This window comes from Pinus tabuliformis, chromosome 5_1 (genome assembly GCF_031772625.1).
Source record: "Pinus tabuliformis cultivar Carrire ecotype Pingquan chromosome 5_1, CPIR1, whole genome shotgun sequence".
Classification (NCBI taxonomy): Eukaryota; Viridiplantae; Streptophyta; class Pinopsida; order Pinales; family Pinaceae; genus Pinus; species Pinus tabuliformis.
The window spans coordinates 242,312,784-242,338,591 of NC_142305.1; positions in this window are offsets into that span (position 1 = coordinate 242,312,784).

Sequence of the window (25,808 nt, forward strand, 5' to 3'; positions counted from 1 at the left end):
GAAATTATTCAATGGAGATTAGCTTTATTTTTCTTTTTCTTTTTTCTCTTTTTTTTTTTTTGAAAAACAACTAGGGCGCCTCATGGAGGTTTTCACCCTAATTGCCTGCCCTGGGCGCCTCCAAGGGAGGTTTTCACCCAAAGATCTTATTCTCTTTTCTCTTTTTTTTCCAACCCATTGACCGCCTCATGGAGGTTTTCAATCAATGAGCCAATCTAAGGCGCCTCCAAGGAGGTTTTCACCTTAGATTTTTTTTTTTCTCTTATTTTTTTTTTTTTTTTTTTTTTTCCTACCCTACCCTACTTGAAAAACAAAATCATTTTCAAGTATAAGAATACTTCCAACACCCCGAGGAGATGTAACACCAAGAGTTTATGGGCCCTGTTGGGGTGAGTTGGACAACCAACTTCCAGGGGTCGTGACTTGGTCATATTATCTCCGTTTGTCACGCATGATAACCTGTTGGAAAGATATCTTTGAGGAATACGACAAAAAAGATGATTTTAGGCAAAGAATTGCTAGCGGTAGATCACCAAAAAAACATTGTTTAGGGCCTCAAAATGGCTCCAAAAGTTTAGGACCCGAAAAAACTACAAAAAATAGTAAACTATGCTACAATTAAGGAAACCGAAAAACTAAAAGAAACAATGGTGGGGGTCCAAGTGGAATTGGTGGGAGGCCACCAATATCCTCCTGGATCATTCCTCCCCCCTTAGGAAGCAATGGTCCCCATTGCGTTGAGTTCCTCCATGAGATGAAGAAACTTATGTTGAACTTGGTCCCTGGTGAGCCACTTGCCCTGGTGAAGGAGTTGGTCTGCTTTGACAACTTGATACAGTTGGATCTTCTACTGGCGAGTGTTCTTATTCTACGTGCCCATGATCCGATCAGTTGTGGCTTGCTCCATGCAATCTGGATTTAACTCTATAGGTGTGAGTTGTTCTGAAATGTCTGATGTGTCCAGCAATGGTGGGAATTATGGTCAAAGGTGGTCCACATTGAACAATGGGTGCAGGCCAAGGAATGGGGGAATGTTGAGCTCAAATGCATTGTCACCCATAGCCTTGGTAATGGTGCAAGGACCATATTGAAGTGGTCTGAGTTTATGATAGGCTCTAGTAAGGCTTTCCTTCTACAAACACAACCAGACTTTGTTGCCCACTCGAAACTTGTGTGGCACCCGGTGTTGATCATGTCGCTGCTTGTACTTGGCATTTGATTTCTCCAGAATGTCATGGACCTGTTGGTGGATATGTTGGATGTGCTCAATGAAGTTGTTTGCCTTATCGGCTTCCGACTGGACATGAGCCGAATCTTCCTGAGTAGCTGCAAATGGTATGGCCACATCAATGGGACATAGTGGCTGGAATCCCAAGCCCACCTTAAAAGGGTTGTGGCCAGTCGAACTGTGGAGAGCTTTGTTATGCTGTGTTGGACATAGGGAAGGCTTTTATCCCATGTGTGTGGATGCTTTGAGTTGTACATGTGCAAAATGTGCACGATCATCCTATTGATGACCTCTGTTTGGCATTTAGTTTGGGGATAGAAAGTTGTGGACTTAGTGATCTTGGTGTCCAACATCGACTAGAGATTGGAAAAAAATGTACTGAGGAACCTGCTATCCCGATCTGAGATGATAGACTATGGGATCCCAAAGTGTACCCACACTCGTTCAAAGAAGAGTTTAGCAGTGGCTTCTGTTGTGATATTCTTCTTGTAGGCTACCAGAATGGCCATCTTCGAGAATCTATTGACGACCACAAAAACACAGTCATTGCCATGCTTAGTAGAAGGAAGGCCCGACATGTAATCCATGGAGATGGATTCCCAAGGTCAACTAGGGGTAGGCAATGCAGTATAGAAGCCTTGCTTCTTGATGGTTGGTTTGGCAATGGCGCAGGCAGTGCAGGATCTGATGTACTTCCTGACATCCTTTCGAAGATTCGGCTGGTAGAAATGCTTCTGCAGTACTGCCACTATTTTCTCGACCCCGAAATGCCCAACAACCCAACTATAGTGCCCTTCCCAAATAATCTTGGCTCGCTCACTTGAAGGAACACAAAGGTGTCCCAGGTGACATAGCAGGGCATCCTGGAGGTGAAAATCTGGAACTTGTTGACCCTCCAATAGCATCTGGTATGTGTGGCTGAACTCTGGGTCGTTTTTGTAGAGAAGTGGCCAATCAAAAGTCTCGTGCCCACAAGAGTTGAGCACGGTGGTTAAAGCCATGATAGGTGGTCGACTGAGGCAGTCTGCAACATTATTGGTGATACCCTTCTTATACTTGATATTCAAATGGAACTACTGCAGGTATGTGGACCACTTTTGATGGTGATTAATTTGCAACTTCCCTTGCATCTGTATGAACTATAGGGGTCGGTGGTCTGTGTGGATGATCGTTTCCTTCCCCAAAATGTAATGCTTCCATTGTCGACAAGCCTGCATAATGGAATACATCTCTTTGTCATAAGTGGGATACTTCCGGACTGTGTCTGAAAGTGTCTCATTGTGATATGCCACTAGATGCCCATGTTGAGTAAGGACTGCCCCAATAGCATAGTCAGAGGCATCTGTCTCGATCTCAAATGGTTGTTGCGAGTCTGGTAAAGTGAGCACTTGCTTAGAGCAGAGACGATGTTTCAACTCTACGAATACCTTCTGTTGAGATACAAACCAAAAGAATTTTGCTTTCGCTCCTCCCTTGGTGACTTGACTCAAGGGCCAAGTGATATGAGAGAATCCCAACATGAAGCTATGGTAGAAATTGGCAAGACCCAGAAAACTACAGAGCTTTGTCAGAGTGGTTGAGTCTAGCCAATCCCGAATGACTTGGATCTTGGTTAGATCCACATGCACCCCTCGTTCATCAATAATGTATCCCAGATACTACACCTGGGTCATGCCAAAAGTGCATTTCTCCAAATTGGCACACAGCTTGTGTTGTTGTAGTGTTTGGAGAACCTGTCGGATGTGGTGGAGGTGCTCTTCCCAAGTTTGGTTGAAGATCACGATGTCATCCAAGTATACCACTACATGTGTTGGAGAGGTAAATCCCCTCTACGGATAGAGGCGATCCCTACTAGCCCAGAATGGATCTAGCAACAATCAATCAATGCTACTGTGCAAGTTCCTAATTGCAAATAAGAGATAGGCAATGAACACCTACTTGGATTCCAACGTTATTGTTTGATGAAGAGATGTCGTTCTCGCTCCTTCGCCTTGGCCGGTCACGATCTTCCACGATCCCCGTAGACAGATACCTGCACACACGAAGAGAAATGCAAGCACAAGCGTGAAATCTAATAAATGCAATTATACATCAATCAGAAAGGATGTAATTCACATTAACCATTGCAAAGACAAATGAGAATGGAACCATAACAGTAGTCATCTATTATTAATCAATAACAGAGAAAGGTACAACCAAAGTTCTGACGCTGAGTCCTTCTCAAGAGGGTCCAGCCAGCAAGTCTCTCAAGCATTCACCCTTGGAGGTAGATTCTCCCAAAACAAAAACTCTCTCACACAAGCAATACTCACAACCTTCCTTAAGCTTCCTCTAGCAAATCCACACTTGTCACACCAACTACCTACTAGCAGCAGCACTCTAAGCACTATGAATTCCACACTATCCAAAAAAACTAGCTGCTCATGGCAATGGTAGAGATTTAAATAGGAGAAAGAGTCTCCATGAATGGTGGGAGGATGAGCTTATCTCCAAGGAAGGTGGCTCAAATGACGAAACAAACATGCTAGAGAAGGGAGGGCGACATTTACAAGACCAACAACCAGGTCTGGAGTCATCTGGAAGGCCGGTTGTTAGAACAAACTCGCCCAAACTGGATCAGCGCGGGTCCATAACTGCACTGGAGCGCTGACATCGCAGCTGAATAACAAAGAAGGTCATGTCAGCGCGACCAGATATGAATAACAAACGCGCTGGCTCATGAAATTCGATCAGCGTGGGAAACAGGTGTGCTTCCGCGCTGGCAGCGCATTCGGTCTGTTATGGAGCGCCCGTCAGCGCAGTTATTTTGACAAAAGTCGCGCTGATAGCAAAAACTTTGGCAAAGTGGGTCATTTGGCCAGATTAGAGAGCATGAGCATGATTGATTTGAATTCATGACAGAGTAGGGAGACTGACAGAGAGACAGTGACAAATTACTGTGTAAGAGATGCCCCCTAAAGCATGAAGCCCGAGAGAGTGGGAGGGGTGAAATGCTTTACAAAACTCGCTGAACTGGAACACCACCAGGAAGAATCTGCATGTATGTACAACTGATATCTCTAAGAATCTATGACATGTAGTCTAGGCATGGGCGCAGCCATCCAAAAGACATACGAAGAAGGTCTATGGTAAGGACGCAGCCACCCAGCTGAAGAGACCATGATGATAATAAGGTATGGTCGCAGCCATCCAAAAAGACTCAGGTATGGGCGCAGCAATCCATCAACGAGTCATGTGATAATAATCCACAAAATCGCAGCCTGGATTGCAATAGACAAAAATCCAGGGTCTTGCGCTCCATCCCGACCCAAACAGAGTACAAGTTCAAGCATGTGAATACATGATCTGAAGTCGAACATGCATGAACATCGTCCGATTACCAGTCAATAATGAAAACTGTTAACGGACGCGAGAGGTACCACCAATAATGACAATGGTCCTCAAGGTACTTATAGGTACAATCCATGGCGTGTGAATCAATGAGCTGGTGTCGAACACCCGAAGAATCATTCGATCGGAGGCCAATGATGAAAACCTCACGTCGAACACGAAGAACCTGCCATTGAGGCATGGAGGCTCTAAGGCACCTGAAGGGAGTCTCTAGGTCACTTTCCTGGATAATGAGCTGTTGTCGACAGGAAGTAACCTTGATCGAAGGTGGGCCATAATGTTTCCCACATCATCGACACGAGACAAAGCAGGATAAAATCTTTTGTGTGAGACATCAGAGGGAGGTGGTAAGTTTGCAGAGGTCAACTTCTCTTGAACATATTGGCGGCACGACAGCGGATTTGGCAGCAAATGAGCAGAGGTCAAGGTGACAAGGCAATGGGCAGATGAGAGGTCAAATAGGATAACCCAAACCCACGGAGGCTAGTGTAAACAAGATGAGAAATCCCCACCCAGACACGAATGCAGACTAGTGCCATGTTCAAGAGCGACATACTGCCGACACGACCATTATTACAGTTCCATTTTCCCCACCATTTCTGGTAGGTACCCCGATTATTTTTGGGTGACAAGCTTGACGGGGATAGCATATGCTTGGGAAGCGTCATTTCGATGGTGTCTGATGTCATTAAGTTTTAACGAGTCTGACAAAGGAAGAACTCGGCGTCTTTTCCTGTTTAGAGAGTCTGAAAAGACAGCGGAAAAGAAAACTTCAGGGGGGTCCTTTTTCGTAAAGTTGTGTCTCTCGAGCCCGAAAAAGTATAAAACAATGTCGAAAGAACCGCCCGACCAGTATGATCGAGGAGTACTTTTCGTAAGTAGTGATTTTGACCCGAAAGAGTAGAAAAGCGGTCAGAAGTACGTCGTTTTAGAGCCAATAACGAGTTCGAAACGACAAAAACCTGGCAATCTTTTTAGTTTAAACGGTCGAAAAAAGAGCTTTAAAGGCGACCGCCTCTCGTTCTTTTTAACGAGTTGAGAGGGAGACTCGGCTATCTTTTCGTCTTTAAACGGTCGGAAAAGAGCTGAAAGCAGACCTCCATTTTTATTCTCTTTAACGAGTCAAAAAGGGAAAATACTCGGCAACCTTTTCATCTTTTACGAGTCAGAAAAAAGCTTAAAGAAGACTCGTCCTAGAGGAACGAGTGGTATAAAAGGTAGCAGCTGGTTCCAGCAATGGCGGAACTGCTCAAACATATAATGGTCAAGAGGCTGGCTAATAAAACCACTCATCGCTGCGGTTCCTCAGGAAGGGATGGCGGCGATGGAATGAAAACAACCAAGGCTCATCTAACAGAATTCAGCGGATAAACATGGCAATCACGAGATGTAAATCGGGTATGGGTTCATTTTTACACAAGCTTGAACCATGGAGAACTTTGCTTGAATTCGGTTTCATGTTTACACAAGCTTGAAATGAAAAACTATGCTTGTTATAAGTTCGCATGCCCCCAGCATAATAACGCAAATCGAGGTACATGCCCCCAAGCTTCATTGCATTCAACAAAGTGGATGGAATGAAGGTTCACTCTCGAGATCGATGAAAGACTCAACTTGTATTTTACGAGATCTTAATCAAAAGACTCGATCTGGAAAGGGAGGTGTTTCATTTTTTAATGAGGTTGACGCAGTAAAAGAACTATCCTCATAACCCTTGTTTCATTTTTTAATGAGCTTGACACAAGATCAAGAACTATGCTCCAACCAAACCTAGTTTCATTTTTTAGGGAGCTTGACATAGGAAAGTGAACTATGCTCCGACCAGACCCAATTTCATTTTTTAGGGAGCTTGACATAGGAAAGTGAACTATGCTTCGACCAAGCCTAGTTTCATTTTTTAAGGAGCTTGACACCGGAAAGGAACTATGCTCCAACCAAACTTCATCATAACGAACAGGAAGTCGGGTCTTCCAAGAGTGCCGCGCCGGATGGAAGGCCGACATCGTGGAAGTCAAGGCCCAATGCCCCCAGGACGCTATGCACGACGACGGCATCACTGGATCCAGACATGGGATAGGTGGCCACGTAGTTGATCTGGGGTGAGACAGACGCAACTGGTGGATGAAAACCAGGAGGGAAGGACAACTGTGCTGGAGGGGCTTGTGGACGAACGAACGATAATTGATCTATCGTCACTATTCTTCCATCGTGTGGAAAGCAAACCACACGGAAAAGCGAAGAAACAAGGGCTCCCATGGCATACACATAATCACGACCAAGGAGAAGACTGAAGTCTAAAGAACCTTGGGTAACCGAGACGTCTATATAGACAGTCTTGCCTCCCAAAGTAATAGGGAACTTTGGAAGGATCCCTAATCGCTGACTCGTTCCTCCGTCAAAAGCGATGAGATTCGGTGCGACAGGTACAAGCGATGGGGAACCCAAAGCCTGCCAAGTAGTAACGGGCATAAGACTAACCGATGCTCCTTCATCCAACACAGTGCCAGGCAGCGCCATATTGCAGGCATAGGCGGTGACCCAGAAAGGCACATGGGATGGAAGGGGAGGGGTAGTCAAACGACTCCAGTCGAAGGAAACGACTGAACTACTTGGTGGGGGAATCATATGATTGCCCCCCCGCTCTGAAGGAACCGAATCAGGAGTCTCTGAAGCTGCCAGGATGGGAGAGTCATTTCCGGGTTTAGGAGACTCTGAGGAGACGAGAAGAACATGGGAATTTTGCTCTTCCGAAACAGAGTGGTCGACAGGAGGTGAACTCAAATCGACACCCTTTCCGACCAATGGCTGGTCTGGAACAGGCTGGGCAGAGCCAGGTTCAGGAAGAGGAGGCTGGACAAGAGAAGAATTTGAATCAATCTCTTTGTCAGCAGGGGGACGATCTGCAGCTACAGGGAGACGTTGATATCCAACGGGAAGTTGGGGTGAGGGAGCTGTGAGACTTTCCAAGACACTGGCGGCTTTATCCATGAGCGGACAAAGGTGAAGGGGATTATTGCCTCCACAAAGTCGACAGAGGAATCGAACCTTCCCTTTTCCTTTACCATTCCAAACTGATAAGGTAGCATCGTCGTGAGCTTCAGAGGAGGACGAGGGGCGGGCCGGATCGCGAGACCATACTTCTAGTACCCTGGGAATGCCAGGATAATCGCGAAGAAGATGGTCCTCCTTGCATAATCGACAAGGAAACTTGACCTTTCGCGGAGGAGCAGAAGGTGGCCCGACTTCAGGTGTACTCGGAATAAGAGCTGTACTTCTAGCCTCTCCCTTGGGAGCCTTATTCTTCTTCTTCTTCTTCTTCTTAGCCACCTGGTTATTCGAATCGAGACTTTCACCAGGCGAAGTACAAGAGGAAGACGTAGAAGTAGGCGTCGAAGGGGAGAGATCCACCTTAGGATCAACATGATGTTGTTCAGGTGGAGGGACTGATGGACTAGCAGCCGATACGGCAGGGACCAAAGAGGTTGAAAACAACCAAACAGGCAACCCGACAGTTAACCCCGGAAGGGATAACGTTGCCATATAAGGAGCACCAACATTCCCGAGGGGAGGGAAATAACCAGGATTCCCGTCAGGAGGGGAACTTGGGTTGGTGAACCCTGGAAAAGTTGCCATGGAAAAAAAAAAGAAGCCTACTCAAGCTAACGCACTCAAGATCTAACCAGGTAACGTTAATTGTGGCCAAATAAATTTTTAAGACACAGGAACTAAACTTGACCTTTTCATGTTTTAAGAGTCGAGAAAAGGATGAAAAGATGACTCTAGTCTCCTTCGAATGTTTAATGAGCACGAAGTGACAAGACGCTCACTGGCACCTTTTCTTTTAGGGAGTCCGAAAAGGATCAAAAGTGACTGCTCTGGAGACTCTAGGCAAAGGGTTTACCAAGCAATCCGTAAAACTGCTTATACACCTTGGCAATCGTATGAGAACCAAGGACTTTCCATACTGTAGTCAATCTTCCCGAATGTTGTGTTCGGTGTGTTACGGTTCGCAGGGCGGCAGACTCGGCTTCCTATGGATCAAGGATAAAAGCCTAGTGGGGTCTCCCTATATACGCGACGGTACGTGGGAGCACAGTCCGTGTTAGACCACTATCGAGTCACAGAAGGAGGAAACACCCAACCGTAATGTGAAACAATAGTGACTATGTTTAAAGACGCCGGAACACGTCTCTAGCCTAGACCTCTAGATGTTTGCGTTAAGTTCCAATGCGTTTTTAGGTTTATTCAGTTTATTTTATGGTTGATCTTGAATTAAGTTTCGGTTTCAGGTCCTACCGTATGAAAACTCTCAAAATTACCTAGATGTAAACTACATGCCAAAGAATACCATTTCGTTCGATGAATTCTAACTATGAGAAGGTTAAGAGTTTTCAATCAAACAAAATGAACTCAATCAATCAAGCAATCTAATGCAGCTAATGGCTAAGAAATGAGACTTTTCTTTTGAGAACACAAATCAATAAAATGCTCTTTTTCTCATTAACTATTGAATGCAAAAGACATTAGTTCGATTTCTTTTTCAATGGCACTGTGCACTTAACAAACTTTCGAGAAATAATAACAGACAAATGTGAAAAGAACCAGTTGACCCCAAACAACTGTAATCCGTGTCCGGGTAGTGAGAAGTAATCGAAACAATACGAAGACTGGTTCAATAACAATCACCTAAACAACCTAGCAAGTGTGAAACTGATCGATCCAAACAATTGTGATCTATGCTTGGTAGTGAAGAAATCAAATCAACATAAAAAGTGGTTCAATAATCGACACAAAAAATCAACCAGCAACAAGCAGTGAAAAAGCCTCAAGCAAATCAATAAGAGGGTTGTGGATGAACCTTGAATAGACAAGTAACCCAAGCAAATGGTTTCTCGATGAAACTTCTAAAGGGCTAGGTCACATGGTCTAAAAAACACAAGACTCACTCGAATGAAATCAAAGAGAGAGTACCCCAAACCAAAAGTAATCAAAACAAGTTAATTGAGGGACAAGAAACAACAAGCGATAAGAAAGATTGATGAATTCAGGAGATAAAGTTATAAAAACAACTTTTCAGGAATCAGCGCAAGTTACACACTGAGAACCCGAGATGATCACATGTCAGCGCAATTTTTACACAGACCACCCGAGATGTCAGCGCAAATTTTACACAGACCACCCGCGCTGATCCGATTTCAGGAGTCGTCGCGGGAATTAAGCTAGCAACCCAAGGTCAGCGCGAGTAAAAAGTATACCAAGTGGTGCTGACATCGCGACTGCACACGTCTTTTCTGCGTTGATCCGATTTCCAGGATCGTCGCGACTGTTAGGCGTAATTACGCGATGACCAAGAAGTCAAAGAAACAGCTATGCGCTGTCAGCGCGACTGTTTTGATATAAACCGCGCTGAGGCCAAAAAATAGGCAGAATCAAGCCAAAAACTCCCAAACCAAGGCAATAACTCTTTAAACAATTTAGACACCTCCCAGACTGAACCAGGAAGTCTAAAAGCAGAGAACTAATCCCCAATCTTTGAAAAGAGAGTAACAATCAAACTCAAAAAACAAGAATGAACAAAAAGAGACAAAGGCCAGCTCCCCAGCGTAGTCACCAAATTGTTGGAGAGGTAAATCCCCTCTACGGATAGAGGCGATCCCTACTAGCCCAGAATGGATCTAGCAACAATCAATCAATGCTACTGTGCAAGTTCCTAATTGCAAATAAGAGATAGGCAATGAACACCTACTTGGATTCCAATGCTATTGTTTGATGAAGAGATGTCGTTCTCGCTCCTTCGCCTTGGCCGGTCACGATCTTCCACGATCCCCGTAGACAGATACCTGCACACACGAAGAGAAATGCAAGCACAAGCGTGAAATCTAATAAATGCAATTATACATCAGTCAGAAAGGATGTAATTCACATTAACCATTGCAAAGACAAATGAGAATGGAACCATAACAGTAGTCATCTATTATTAATCAATAACATAGAAAGGTACAACCAAAGTTCTGACGCTGAGTCCTTCTCAAGAGGGTCCAGCCAGCAAGTCTCTCAAGCATTCACCCTTGGAGGTAGATTCTCCCAAAGCAAAAACTCTCTCACACAAGCAATACTCACAACCTTCCTTAAGCTTCCTCTAGCAAATCCACACTTGTCACACCAACTACCTACTAGCAGCAGCACTCTAAGCACTATGAATTCCACACTATCCAAAAAAAATAGCTGCTCATGGCAATGGTAGAGGTTTAAATAGGAGAAAGAGTCTCCATGAATGGTGGGAGGATGAGCTTATCTCCAAGGAAGGTGGCTCAAATGACAAAACAAACATGCTAGAGAAGGGAGGGCGACATTTACAACACCAACAACCAGGTCTGGAGTCATCTGGAAGGCCGGCTGTTAGAACAAACTCGCCCAAACTGGATCAGCGCGGGTCCATAACTGCACTGGAGCGCTGACATCGCAGCTGAATAACAAAGAAGGTCATGTCAGCGCGACCAGATATGAATAACAAACGCGCTGGCTCATGAAATTCGATGAGCGCGGGAAACAGGTGTGCTTCCGCGCTGACAGCGCATTCGGTCTGTTATGGAGCGCCCGTCAGCGCGGTTATTTTGACAAAAGTCGCGCTGATAGCAAAAACTTTGGCAAAGTGGGTCATTTGGCCAGATTAGAGAGCATGAGAATGATTGATTTGAATTCATGACACAGTAGGGAGACTGACAGAGAGACAGTGACAAATTACTGTGTAAAAGATGCCCCCTAAAGCATGAAGCCCGAGAGAGTGGGAGGGGTGAAATGCTTTACAAAACTCGCTGAACTGGAACACCACCAGGAAGAATCTGCATGTATGTACAACTGATATCTCTGAGAATCTATGACATGTAGTCTAGGCATGGGCGCAGCCATCCAAAAGACATACGAAGAAGGTCTATGGTATGGACGCAGCCACCCAACTGAAGAGACCATGATGATAATAAGGTATGGTCGCAGCCATCCAAAAAGACTCAGGTATGGGCACAGCCATCCATCAACGAGTCATGTGATAATAATCCACAAAATCGCAGCCTGGATTGCAACAGACAAAAATCCAGGGTCTTGCGCTCCATCCCGACCCGAACAGAGTACAAGTTCAAGCATGTGAATACATGAGCTGAAGTCGAACATGCATGAACATCGTTCGATTACCAGTCAATAATGAAAACTGTTAACGGACGCGAGAGGTACCACCAATAATGACAATGGTCCTCAAGGTACTTATAGGTACAATCCACGACATGTGAATCAATGAGCTGGTGTCGAACACCCGCAGAATCATTCGATCGGAGGCCAAAGATGAAAACCTCACGTCGAACACGAAGAACCTGCCATTGAGGCATGCAGGCTCTAAGGCACCTGAAGGGAGTCTCTAGGTCACTTTCCTGGATAATGAGCTGTTGTCGACAGGAAGTAACCTTGATCGAAGGTGGGCCATAATGTTTCCCACATCATCGACACGAGACAAAGCAGGATAAAAGCTTTTGTGTGAGACATCAGAGGGAGGTGGTAAGTTTGCAGAGGTCAACTTCTCTTGAACATATTGGCGGCACGACAGCGGATTTGGCAGCAAATGAGCAGAGGTCATGGTGACAAGGCAATGGACAGATGAGAGGTCAAATAGGATAACCCAAACCCACGGAGGCTAGTGTAAACAAGATGAGAAATCCCCACCCAGACACAAATGCAGACTAGTGCCATGTTCAAGAGCGACATACTGCCGACACGACCATTATTACAGTTCCATTTTCCCCACCATTTCTGACAGGTACCCCGATTATTTTTGGGTGACAAGCTTGACGGGGATAGCATATGCTTGGGAAGCGTCATTTCGACGGTGTCCGATGTCATTAAGTTTTAACGAGTCTGACAAAGGAAGAACTCGGCGTCTTTTCCTGTTTAGAGAGTCTAAAAAGACAGCGGAAAAGAAAACTCCAGGGGGGTCCTTTTTCGTAAAGTTGTGTCTCTCGAGCCCGAAAAAGTATAAAACAATGCTCGAAAGAACCGCTCGACCAGTATGATCGAGGAGTACTTTTCGTAAGTAGTGACTTTGACCCGAAAGAGTAGAAAAGCGGTCAGAAGTATGCCGTTTTAGAGCCAATAACGAGTTCGAAACGACAAAAACCTGGCAATATTTTTAGTTTAAACGGTCGAAAAAAGAGCTTTAAAGGCGACCGCCTCTCGTTCTTTTTAACGAGTTGAGAGGGAGACTCGGCTATCTTTTTGTCTTTAAACGGTCGGAAAAGAGCTGAAAGCAGACCTCCATTTTTATTCTCTTTAACGAGTCAAAAAGGGAAAATACTTGGCAACCTTTTCATCTTTTACGAGTCAGAAAAGAGCTTAAAGGAGACTCGTCCTAGAGGAACGAGTGGTATAAAAGGTAGCAACTGGTTCCAGCAATGGTGGAACTGCTCAAACATATAATGGTCAAGAGGCTGGCTAATAAAACCACTCATCGCTGCGGTTCCTCAGGAAGGGAAAAACAACCAAGTGAAAGCATATGATCGGCCAAAGAGATGGCGGCGATGGAATGAAAACAACCAAGGCTCATCTAACAGAATTCAGCGGATAAACATGGCAATCACGAGATGTAAATCGGGTATGGGTTCATTCTTACACAAGCTTGAACCATGGAGAACTTTGCTTGAATTCGGTTTCATGTTTACACAAGCTTGAAACGAAAAACTATGCTTGTTATAAGTTCGCATGCCCCCAGCATAATAACGCAAATCGAGGTACATGCCCCCCAAGCTTCATTGCATTCAACAAAGTGGATGGAATGAAGGTTCACTCTCGAGATCGATGAAAGACTCGACTTGTATTTTACGAGATCTTAATCAAAAGACTCGATCTGGAAAGGGAGGTATTTCATTTTTTAATGAGGTTGACGCAGTAAAAGAACTATCCTCATAACCCTTGTTTCATTTTTTAATGAGCTTGACACAAGATCAAGAACTATGCTCCAACCAAACCTAGTTTCATTTTTTAGGGAGCTTGACATAGGAAAGTGAACTATGCTCCGACCAACCCAATTTCATTTTTTAGGGAGCTTGACATAGGAAAGTGAACTATGCTCCGACCAAGCCTAGTTTCATTTTTTAAGGAGCTTGACACCGGAAAGGAACTATGCTCCAACCAAACTTCATCATAACGAACAGGAAGTCGAAGCTTCCAAGAGTGCCGCGCCGGATGGAAGGCCGACATCGTGGAAGTCAGGGCCCAATGCCCCCAGGACGCTATTCACGACGGCGGCATCACTGGATCCAGACATGGGAGAGGTGGCCACGTAGTTGATCTAGGGTGAGACAGACGCAACTGGTGGATGAAAACCAGGAGGGAAGGACAACTGTGCCGCAGGGGCTTGTGGACGAACGAACGATAATTGATCTATCGTCACTATTCTTCCATCGTGTGGAAAGCAAACCACACGGAAAAGCGAAGAAACAAGGGCTCCCATGGCATACACATAATCACGACCAAGGAGAAGACTGAAGTCTAAAGAACCTCGGGTAACCGAGACGTCTATATAGACAGTCTTGCCTCCCAAAGTAATAGGGAACTTTGGAAGGATCCCTAATGGTTGACTCGTTCCTCCGTCAAAAGCGGTGAGATTCGGTGCGACAGGTACAAGCGATGGGGAACCCAAAGCCTGCCAAGTAGTAACGGGCATAAGACTAACCGATGCTCCTTCATCCAACACAGTGCCAGGTAGCGCCATATTGCAGGCATATGCGGTGACCCAGAAAGGCACATGGGATGGAAGGGGAGGGGTAGTCAAACGACTCCAGTCGAAGGAAACGACTGAACTGCTTGGTGGGGGAATCATATGATTGCCCCCCCGCTCTGAAGGAACCGAATCAGGAGTCTCCGAAGCTGCCAGGATGAGTCATTTCCGGGTTCAGGAGACTCTGAGGAGACGAGAAGAACATGGGAATTTCTCTCTTCCGAAACAGAGTGGTCGACAGGAGATGAACTCAAATCGACACCCTTTCCAACCAATGGCTGGTCTGGAACGGGATGGGCAGAGCGAGGTTCAGGAAGAGGAGGCTGGACAAGAGAAGAATTTGAATCAATCTCTTTGTCAGCAGGGGGACGATTTGCAGCTACAGGGAGACGTTGATATCCAACGGGAAGTTGGGGTGAGGGAGCTGTGAGACTTTCCAAGACACTGGCGGCTTTATCCATGAGCAGACAAAGGTGAAGGGGATGATATCCTCCACAAAGTCGACAGGGGAATCGAACCTTCCCTTTTCCTTTACCATTCCCAACTGATAAGGTAGCATCGTCGTGAGCTTCAGAGGAGGATGAGGGGCGGGCCGGATCGCGAGACCATACTTCTAGTACCCTGGGAATGCCAGGACAATCGCGAAGAAGATGGTCCTCCTTGCATAATCGACAAGGAAACTTGACCTTCCACGGAGGAGCAGAAGGTGGCCCGACTTCAGGTGTACTCGGAGTAAGAGTTGTACTTCTAGCCTATCCCTTCGGAGCCTTCTTCTTCTTCTTAGCCACCTGGTTATTCGCATCGAGACTTTCACCAGGCGAAGTACAAGAGGAAGACGTAGAAGTAGGCGTCGAAGGGGAGAGATCCACCTTAGGATCAACATGATGTTGTTCAGGTGGAGGGACTGATGGACTAGCAGCCGATACGGCAGGGACCAAAGAGGTTGAAAACAACCAAACAGGCAACCCGACAGTTAACCCCGGAAGGGATAACGTTGCCATATAAGGAGCACCAACATTCCCGAGAGGAGGGAAATGACCAGGATTCCCGTCAGGAGGGGAACTTGGGTTGGTGAACCCTGGAAAAGTTGCCATGGAAAAAAAAAAGAAGCCTACTCAAGCTAACGCACTCAAGATCTAACCAGGTAACGTTAATCGTGGCCAAATAAACTTTTAAGACACAGTAACTAAACTTTACCTTTTCATGTTTTAAGAGTCGAGAAAAGGATGAAAAGATGACTCTAGTCTCCTTCAAATGTTTAATGAGCACGAAGTGACAAGACGCTCACTGGCACCTTTTCTTTTAGGGAGTCCGAAAAGGATCAAAAGTGACTGCTCTGGAGATTCTAGGCAAAGGGTTTACCAAGCAATCCGTAAAACTGCTTATACACCTTGGCAATCGTATGAGAACCAAGGACTTTCCGTACTGCAGTCAATCTTCCCGAATGCTGTGTTCGGTGCGTTACAGTTCGCAGGGCGGCAGACTCGGCTTCCTATGGATCAAGGATAAAATCCTAGTGGGGTCTCCCTATATACGCGACGGTACGTGGGAGCACAGTCCGTGTTAGACCACTATCGAGTCACAGAAGGAGGAAACACCCAACCGTAATGTGAAACAATAGTGACTATGTTTAAAGACGTCGGAACACGTCTCTAGCCTAGACCTCTAGATGTTTGCTTTAAGTTCCAATGCGTTTTTAGGTTTATTCAGTTTATTTTATGGTTGATCTTGAATTAAGTTTCGGTTTCAGGTCCTACCGTATGAAAACTCTCAAAATTACCTAGATGCAAACTACATGCCAAATAATACCATTTCGTTCGATGAATTCTAACTATGAGAGGGTTAAGAGTTTTAAATCAAACAAAATGAACTCAATCAATCAAACAATCTAATGCAGCTAATGGAAAAGAAATGAGACTTTTCTTTTGAGAACACAAATCAATAAAATGCTCTTTTTCTCATTAACTATTGAATGCAAAAGACATTAGTTCGATTTCTTTTTCAATGGCACTGTGCACTTAACAAACTTTCGAGAAATAATAACAAACAAATGTGAAAAGAACCGGTTGACCCCAAACAACTGTAATCCGTGTCCGGGTAGTGAGAAGTAATCGAAACAATACGAAGACTGGTTCAATAACAATCACCTAAACAACCTAGCAAGTGTGAAACTGATCGATCCAAACAATTGTGATCTATGCTTGGTAGTGAAGAAACCGAATCAACATAAAAAGTGGTTCAATAATCGACACTAAAAATCAACCAGCAACAAGCAGTGAAAAAGCCTCAAGCAAATCAATAAGAGGGTTGTGGATGAACCTTGAATAGACAAGTAACCCAAGCAAATGGTTTCTCGATGAAACTTCTAAAGGGCTAGGTCACATGGTCTAAAAAACACAAGACTCACTCGAATGAAATCAAAGAGAGAGTGCCCCTAACCAAAAGTAATCAAAACAAGTTAATTGAGGGACAAGAAACAACAGGGGATAAGAAAGATTGATGAATTCAGGAGATAAAGTTATAAAAACAACTTTTCAGGAATCAGCGCAAGTTACACACTGAGAACCCGAGATGATCACATGTCAGCGCAATTTTTACACAGACCACCCAAGATGTCAGCGCAAATTTTACACAGACCACCCGCGCTGATCCGATTTCAGGAGTCGTCGCGGGAATTAAGCTAGCAACCCAAGGTCAGCGCGAGTAAAAAGTATTCCAAGTGGCGCTGACATCGCGACTATACACGTCTTTTCCGCACTGATCCGATTTCCAGGATCGTCGCGACTGTTAGGCGTAATTACGCGATGACCAAGAAGTCAAAGAAACAGCTATGCGCTGTCAGCGCGACTGTTTTGATGTAAACCACTCTGAGGCCAAAAAACAGGCAGAATCAAGCCAAAAACTCCCAAACCAAGGCAATAACTCTTTAAACAATTTAGACACCTCCCAGACTGAACCAGGAAGTCTAAAAGCAGAGAACTAATCCCCAATCTTTGAAAAGAGAGTAACAATCAAACTCAAAAAACAAGAATGAACAAAACGAGACAAAGGCCAGCTCCCCAGCGGAGTCGCCAAATTGTTGGAGAGGTAAATCCCCTCTACGGATAGAGGCGATCCCTACTAGCCCAGAATGGATCTAGCAACAATCAATCAATGCTACTGTGCAAGTTCCTAATTGAAAATAAGAGATAGGCAATGAACACCTACTTGGATTCCAACGCTATTGTTTGATGAAGAGATGACGTTCTCGCTCCTTCGCCTTGGTCGGTCACGATCTTCCACGATCCTCGTAGACAGATACCTGCACACACGAAGAGAAATGCAAGCACAAGCGTGAAATCTAATAAATGCAATTATACATCAGTCAGAAAGGATGTAATTCACATTAACCATTACAAAGACAAATGAGAATGGAACCATAACAGTAGTCATCTTTTATTAATCAATAACAGAGAAAGGTACAACCAAAGTTTTGACGCTGAGTCCTTCTCAAGAGGGTCCAGCCAGCAAGTCTCTCAAGCATTCACCCTTGGAGGTAGATTCTCCCAAAACAAAAACTCTCTCACACAAGCAATACTCACAACCTTCCTTAAGCTTCCTCTAGCAAATCCACACTTGTCACACCAACTACCTACTAGCAGCAGCACTCTAAGCACTATGAATTCCACACTATCCAAAAAAACTAGCTGCTCATGGAAATGGTAGAGGTTTAAATAGGAGAAAGAGTCTCCATGAATGGTGGGAGGATGAGCTTATCTCCAAGGAAGGTGGCTCAAATGACGAAACAAACATGCCAGAGAAGGGAGGGCGACATTTACAAGACCAACAACCAGGTCTGGAGTCATCTGGAAGGCCGGCTGTTAGAACAAACTCGCCCAAACTGGATCAGCGCGGGTCCATAACTGCACTGGAGCGCTGACATCGCAGCTGAATAACAAAGAAGGTCATGTCAGCGCGACCAGATATGAATAACAAACGCGCTGGCTCATGAAATTTGATTAGCGCGGGAAACAGGTGTGCTTCCGCGCTGGCAGCGCATTTGGTCTGTTATGGAGCGCCCGTCAGCGCGGTTATTTTGACAAAAGTCGCGCTGATAGCAAAAACTTTGGCAAAGTGGGTCATTTGGCCAGATTAGAGAGTATGAGCATGATTGATTTGAATTCATGTCACAGTTGGGAGACTGACAGAGAGACAGTGACAAATTACTGTGTAACAGATGCCCCCTAAAGCATGAAGCCCGAGAGAGTGGGAGGGGTGAAATGCTTTACAAAACTCGCTGAACTGGAACAACACCAGGAAGAATCTGCATGTATGTACAACTGATATCTCTGAGAATCTATGACATGTAGTCTAGGCATGGGCGCAGCCATCCAAAAGACATACGAAGAAGGTCTGTGGTATGGACGCAGCCACCCAGCTGAAGAGACCATGATGATAATAAGGTATGGTCGCAGCCATCCAAAAAGACTCAGGTATGGGCGCAGCCATCCATCAACGAGTCATGTGATAATAATCCACAAAATCGCAGCCTGGATTGCAACAGACAAAAATCCAGGGTCTTGCGCTCCATCCCGACCCGAACAGAGTACAAGTTCAAGCATGTGAATACATGAGCTGAAGTTGAACATGCATGAACATCGTCCGATTACCAGTCAATAATGAAAACTGTTAACGGACGCGAGAGGTACCACCAATAATGACAATGGTCCTCAAGGTACTTATAGGTACAATCCACGGCGTGTGAATCAATGAGATGGTGTCGAACACCCGCAGAATCATTCGATCTGAGGCCAAAGATGAAAACCTCACGTCGAACACGAAGAACCTGCCATTGAGGCATGCAGGCTCTAAGGCACCTGAAGGGAGTCTCTAGGTCACTTTCCTGGATAATGAGCTGTTGTCGACAGGAAGTAACCTTGATCGAAGGTGGGCCATAATGTTTCCCACATCATCGACACGAGACAAAGCAGGATAAAAGCTTTTGTGTGAGACATCAGAGGGAGGTGGTAAGTTTGCAGAGGTCAACTTCTCTTGAACATATTGGCGGCACGACAGCGGATTTGGCAGCAAATGAGCAGAGGTCATGGTGACAAGGCAATGGGCAGATGAGAGGTCAAATAGGATAACCCAAACCCACGGAGGCTAGTGTAAACAAGATGAGAAATCCCCACCCAGACACGAATGCAAACTAGTGCCATGTTCAAGAGCGACATACTGCCGACACGACCATTATTACAGTTCCATTTTCCCCACCATTTCTGGCAGGTACCCCGATTATTTTTGGGTGACAAGCTTGACGGGGATAGCATATGCTTGGGAAGCGTCATTTCGACGGTGTTCGATGTCATTAAGTTTTAACGAGTCTGACAAAGGAAGAACTCAGCGTCTTTTCCTGTTTAGAGAGTCTGAAAAGACAGCGGAAAAGAAAACTCCAGGGGGGTCCTTTTTCGTAAAGTTGTGTCTCTCGAGCCCGAAAAAGTATAAACAATGCTCGAAAGAACCGCCCGACCAGTATGATCGAGGAGTACTTTCCGTAAGTAGTGACTTTGACCCGAAAGAGTAGAAAAGCGGTCAGAAGTACGTCGTTTTAGAGCCAATAACGAGTTCGAAACCATAAAAACCTGGCAATCTTTTTAGTTTAAACAGTCGAAAAAAGAGCTTTAAAGGCGACCGCCTCTCGTTCTTTTTAACGAGTTTAGAGGGAGACTCGGCTATCTTTTCATCTTTAAACGGTCGGAAAAGAGCTGAAATCAGACCTCCATTTTTATTCTCTTTAACGAGTCAAAAAGGGAAAATACTCGGCAACCGTTTCATCTTTTACGAGTCAGAAAAGAGCTTAAAGGAGACTCGTCTTAGAGGAACGAGTGGTATAAAAGGTAGCAACTGGTTCCAGCAATGGTGGAACTGCTCAAACATATAATGGTCAAGAGGCTGGCTAATAAAACCACTCATCGCTGCGGTTCCTCAGGAAGGGAAAAACAACCAAGTGAAAGCATATGATCGGCCAAAGAGATGGCGGCGATGGAATGAAAACAACCAAGGCTCATCTAACAGAATTCAGCGGATAAACATGGCAATCACGAGATGTAAATCGGGTATGGGTTCATTTTTACACAAGCTTGAACCATGGAGAACTTTGCTTGAATTCGGTTTCATGTTTACACAAGCTTGAAACGAAAAACTATGCTTGTTATAAGTTCGCATGCCCCCAGCATAATAACGCAAATCGAGGTACATGCCCCCCAAGCTTCATTGCATTCAACAAAGTGGATGGAATGAAGGTTCACTCTCGAGATCGATGAAAGACTCGACTTGTATTTTACGAGATCTTAATCAAAAGACTCGATCTGGAAAGGGAGGTGTTTCATTTTTTAATGAGGTTGACGCAGTAAAAGAACTATCCTCATAACCCTTGTTTCATTTTTTAATGAGCTTGACACAAGATCAAGAACTATGCACCAACCAAACCTAGTTTCATTTTTTAGGGAGCTTGACATAGGAAAGTGAACTATGCTCCGACCAGACCCAATTTCATTTTTTAGGGAGCTTGACATAGGAAAGTGAACTATGCTCCGACCAAGCCTAGTTTCATTTTTTAAGGAGCTTGACACCGGAAAGGAACTATGCTCCAACCAAACATCATCATAACGAACAGGAAGTCGGGGCTTCAAAGAGTGTCGCGCCGGATGGAAGGCCGACATCGTGGAAGTCAGGGCCCAATTCCCCCAGGACGCTATGCACGACGGCGGCATCACTGGATCCAGACATGGGAGAGGTGGCCACGTAGTTGATATGGGGTGAGACAGACGCAACTGGTGGATGAAAACCAGGAGGGAAGGACAACTGTGCCGGAGGGGCTTGTGGACGAACGAACGATAATTGATCTATCGTCACTATTCTTCCATCGTGTGGAAAGCAAACCACACAGAAAAGCGAAGAAACAAGGGCTCCCATGGCATACACATAATCACGACCAAGGAGAAGACTGAAGTCTAAAGAACCTTGGGTAACCGAGACGTCTATATAGATAGTCTTCCCTCCCAAAGTAATAAGGAACTTTGGAAGGATCCCTAATGGTTGACTCGTTCCTCCGTCAAAAGCGGTGAGATTCGGTGCGACAGGTACAAGCGATGGGGAACCCAAAGCCTGCCAAGTAGTAGCGGGCATAAGACTAACCGATGCTCCTTCATCCAACACAGTGCCAGGCAGCGCCATATTGCAGGCATAGGCGGTGACCCAGAAAGGCACATGGGATGGAAGGGGAGGGGTAGTCAAACGACTCCAGTCGAAGGAAACGACTGAACTACTTGGTGGGGGAATCATATGATTGCCCCCCCGCTCTGAAGGAACCGAATCAGGAGTCTCCGAAGCTGCCAGGATGGGAGAGTCATTTCCGGGTTCAGGAGACTCTGAGGAGACGAGAAGAACATGGGAATTTCGCTATTCCGAAACAGAGTGGTCGACAGGAGGTGAACTCAAATCAACACCCTTTCCGACCAATGGCTGGTCTGGAACGGGCTGGGCAGAGCGAGGTTCAGGAAGAGGAGGCTGGACAAGAGAAGAATTTGAATCAATCTCTTTGTCAGCAGGGGGACGATCTGCAGCTACAGGGAGACGTTGATATCCAACGGGAAGTTGGGGTGAGGGAGCTGTGAGACTTTCCAAGACACTGGCGGCTTTATCCATGAGTGGACAAAGGTGAAGGGGATGATTGCCTCCACAAAGTCGACAGGGGAATCGAACCTTCCCTTTTCCTTTACCATTCCCAACTGATAAGGTAGCATCATCGTGAGCTTCAGAGGAGGATGAGGGGCGGGCCGGATCGCGAGACCATACTTCTAGTACCCTGGGAATGCCAGGACAATCGCGAAGAAGATGGTCCTCCTTGCATAATCGACAAGGAAACTTGACCTTCCGCGGAGGAGCAGAAGGTGGCCCGACTTCAGGTGTACTCGGAGTAAGAGTTGTACTTCTAGCCTCTCCCTTGGGAGCCTTCTTCTTCTTGGTCTTCTTCTTCTTCTTCTTAGCCACCTGGTTATTCGAATCGAGACTTTCACCAGGCGAAGTACAAGAGGAAGACGTAGAAGTAGGCGTCGAAGGGGAGAGATCCACCTTAGGATCAACATGATGTTGTTCAGGTGGAGGGACTGATGGACTAGCAGCCGATACGGCAGGGACCAAAGAGGTTGAAAACAACCAAACAGGCAACCCGACAGTTAACCCCGGAAGGGATAACGTTGCCATATAAGGAGCACCAACATTCCCGAGGGGAGGGAAATAACCAGGATTCCCGTCAGGAGGGGAACTTGGGTTGGTGAACCCTGGAAAAGTTGCCATGGCAAAAAAAAAGAAGCCTACTCAAGCTAACGCACTCAAGATCTAACCAGGTAACGTTAATTGTGGCCAAATAAATTTTTAAGACACAGGAACTAAACTTGACCTTTTCATGTTTTAAGAGTCGAGAAAAGGATGAAAAGATGACTCTAGTCTCCTTCGAATGTTTAATGAGCACGAAGTGACAAGACGCTCACTGGCACCTTTTCTTTTAGGGAGTCCGTAAAACTGCTTATACACCTTGGCAATCGTATGAGAACCAAGGACTTTCCGTACTGCAGTCAATCTTCCCGAATGCTGTGTTCGGTGCGTTACGGTTCGCAGGGCGGCAGACTCGGCTTCCTATGGATCAAGGATAAAAGCCTAGTGGGGTCTCCCTATATACACGACGGTACGTGGGAGCACAGTCCGTGTTAGACCACTATCGAGTCACAGAAGGAGGAAACACCCAACCGTAATGTGAAACAATAGTGACTATGTTTAAAGACGCCGGAACACATCTCTAGCCTAGACCTCTAGATGTTTGCGTTAAGTTCCAATGCGTTTTTAGGTTTATTCAGTTTATTTTATGGTTGATCTTGAATTAAGTTTCGGTTTCAGGTCCTACCGTATGAAAACTCTCAAAATTACCTAGATGCAAACTAAATGCCAAAGAATACCATTTCGTTCGATGAATTCTAACTATGAGAGGGTTAAGAGTTTTCAATCAAACAAAATGAACTCAATCAATCAAACAATCTAATGCAGCTAATGGCAAAGAAATGAGACTTTTCTTTTGAGAACACAAATCAATAAAATGCTCTTTTTCTCATTAGCTATTGAATGCAAAAGACATTAGTTCGATTTCTTTTTCAATGGCACTGTGCACTTAAAAAACTTTCGAGAAATAATAACAGACAAATGTGAAAAGAACCGGTTGACCCCAAACAACTGTAATCTGTGTCCGGGTAGTGAGAAGTAATCGAAACAATACGAAGACTGGTTCAATAACAATCACCTAAACAACCTAGCAAGTGTGAAACTGATCGATCCAAGCAATTGTGATCTATGCTTGGTAGTGAAGAAATCGAATCAACATAAAAAGTGGTTCAATAATCGACACTAAAAATCAACCAGCAACAAGCAGTGAAAAATCCTCAAGCAAATCAATAAGAGGGTTGTGGATGAACCTTGAATAGACAAGTAACCCAAGCAAATGGTTTCTCGATGAAACTTCTAAAGGGCTAGGTCACATGGTCTAAAAAACACAAGACTCACTTGAATGAAATCAAAGAGAGAGTGCCCCTAACCAAAAGTAATCAAAACAAGTTAATTGAGGGACAAGAAACAACAGGGGATAAGAAAGATTGATGAATTCAGAAGATAAAGTTATAAAAACAACTTTTCAGGAATCTGCGCAAGTTACACACTGAGAACCCAAGATGATCACATGTCAGCGCAATTTTTACACAGACCACCCGAGATGTCAGCAATTTTTACACAGACCACCTGAGATGTCAGCGCAAATTTTACACAAACCACCCGCGCTGATCCGATTTCAGGAGTCGTCGCGGGAATTAAGCTAGCAACCCAAGGTCAGCGCGGGTAAAAAGTATACCAAGTGGCGCTGACATCGCGACTGTACACGTCTTTTTCGCGCTAATCCGATTTCCAGGATCGTCGTGACTGTTAGGCGTAATTACGCGATGACCAAGAAGTCAAAGAAACAGCTATGCGCTGTCAGCGCGACTGTTTTGATATAAACCGCGCTGAGGCCAAAAAACAGGCAGAATCAAGCCAAAAACTCCCAAACCAAGGCAATAACTCTTTAAACAATTTAGACACCTCCCAGACTTAACCAGGAAGTCTAAAAGCAGAGAACTAATCCCTAATCTTTGAAAAGAGAGTAACAATCAAACTCAAAAAACAAGAATGAACAAAAAGAGACAAAGGCCAGCTCCCCAGCGGAGTCGCCAAATTGTTGCAGAGGTAAATCCCCTCTACGTATAGAGGCGATCCCTACTAGCCCAGAATGGATCTAGCAACAATCAATCAATGCTACTGTGCAAGTTCCTAATTGCAAATAAGAGATAGGCAATGAACACCTACTTGGATTCCAACGCTATTGTTTGATGAAGAGATGTCGTTCTCGCTCCTTCGCCTTGGCCGGTCACGATCTTCCACGATCCCCGTAGACAGATACCTGCACACACGAAGAGAAATGCAAGCACAAGCGTGAAATCTAATAAATGCAATTATACATCAGTCAGAAAGGATGTAATTCACATTAACCATTGCAAAGACAAATGAGAATGGAACCATAACAGTAGTCATCTATTATTAATCAATAACAGAGAAAGGTACAACCAAAGTTCTGACGTTGAGTCCTTCTCAAGAGGGTCCAGCCAGCAAGTCTCTCAAGCATTCACCCTTGGAGGTAGATTCTCCCAAAACAAAAACTCTCTCACACAAGCAATACTCACAACCTTCCTTAAGCTTCCTCTAGCAAATCCACACTTGTCACACCAACTACCTACTAGCAGCAGCACTCTAAGCACTATGAATTCCACACTATCCAAAAAAACTAGCTGCTCATGGCAATGGTAGAGGTTTAAATAGGAGAAAGAGTCTCCATGAATGGTGGGAGGATGAGGTTATCTCCAAGGAAGGTGGCTCAAATGACGAAACAAACATGCCAAAGAAGGGAGGGCGACATTTACAAGACCAACAACCAGGTCTGGAGTCATCTGGAAGGCCGGTTGTTAGAACAAACTCACCCAAACTGGATCAGCGCGGGTCCATAACTGCACTGGAGCGCTGACATCGCAGCTGAATAACAAAGAAGGTCATGTCAGCGCGACCAGATATGAATAACAAACGCGTTGGCTCATGAAATTCGATCAGCGCGGGAAACAGGTGTGCTTCCGCGCTGGCAACGCATTCAGTCTGTTATGGAGCGCCCGTCAGCGCGGTTATTTTGACAAAAGTCGCGCTGATAGCAAAAACTTTGGCAAAGTGGGTCATTTGGCCAGATTAGAGAGCATGAGCATGATTGATTTGAATTCATGACACAGTAGGGAGACTGACAGAGAGACAGTGACAAATTACTGTGTAACA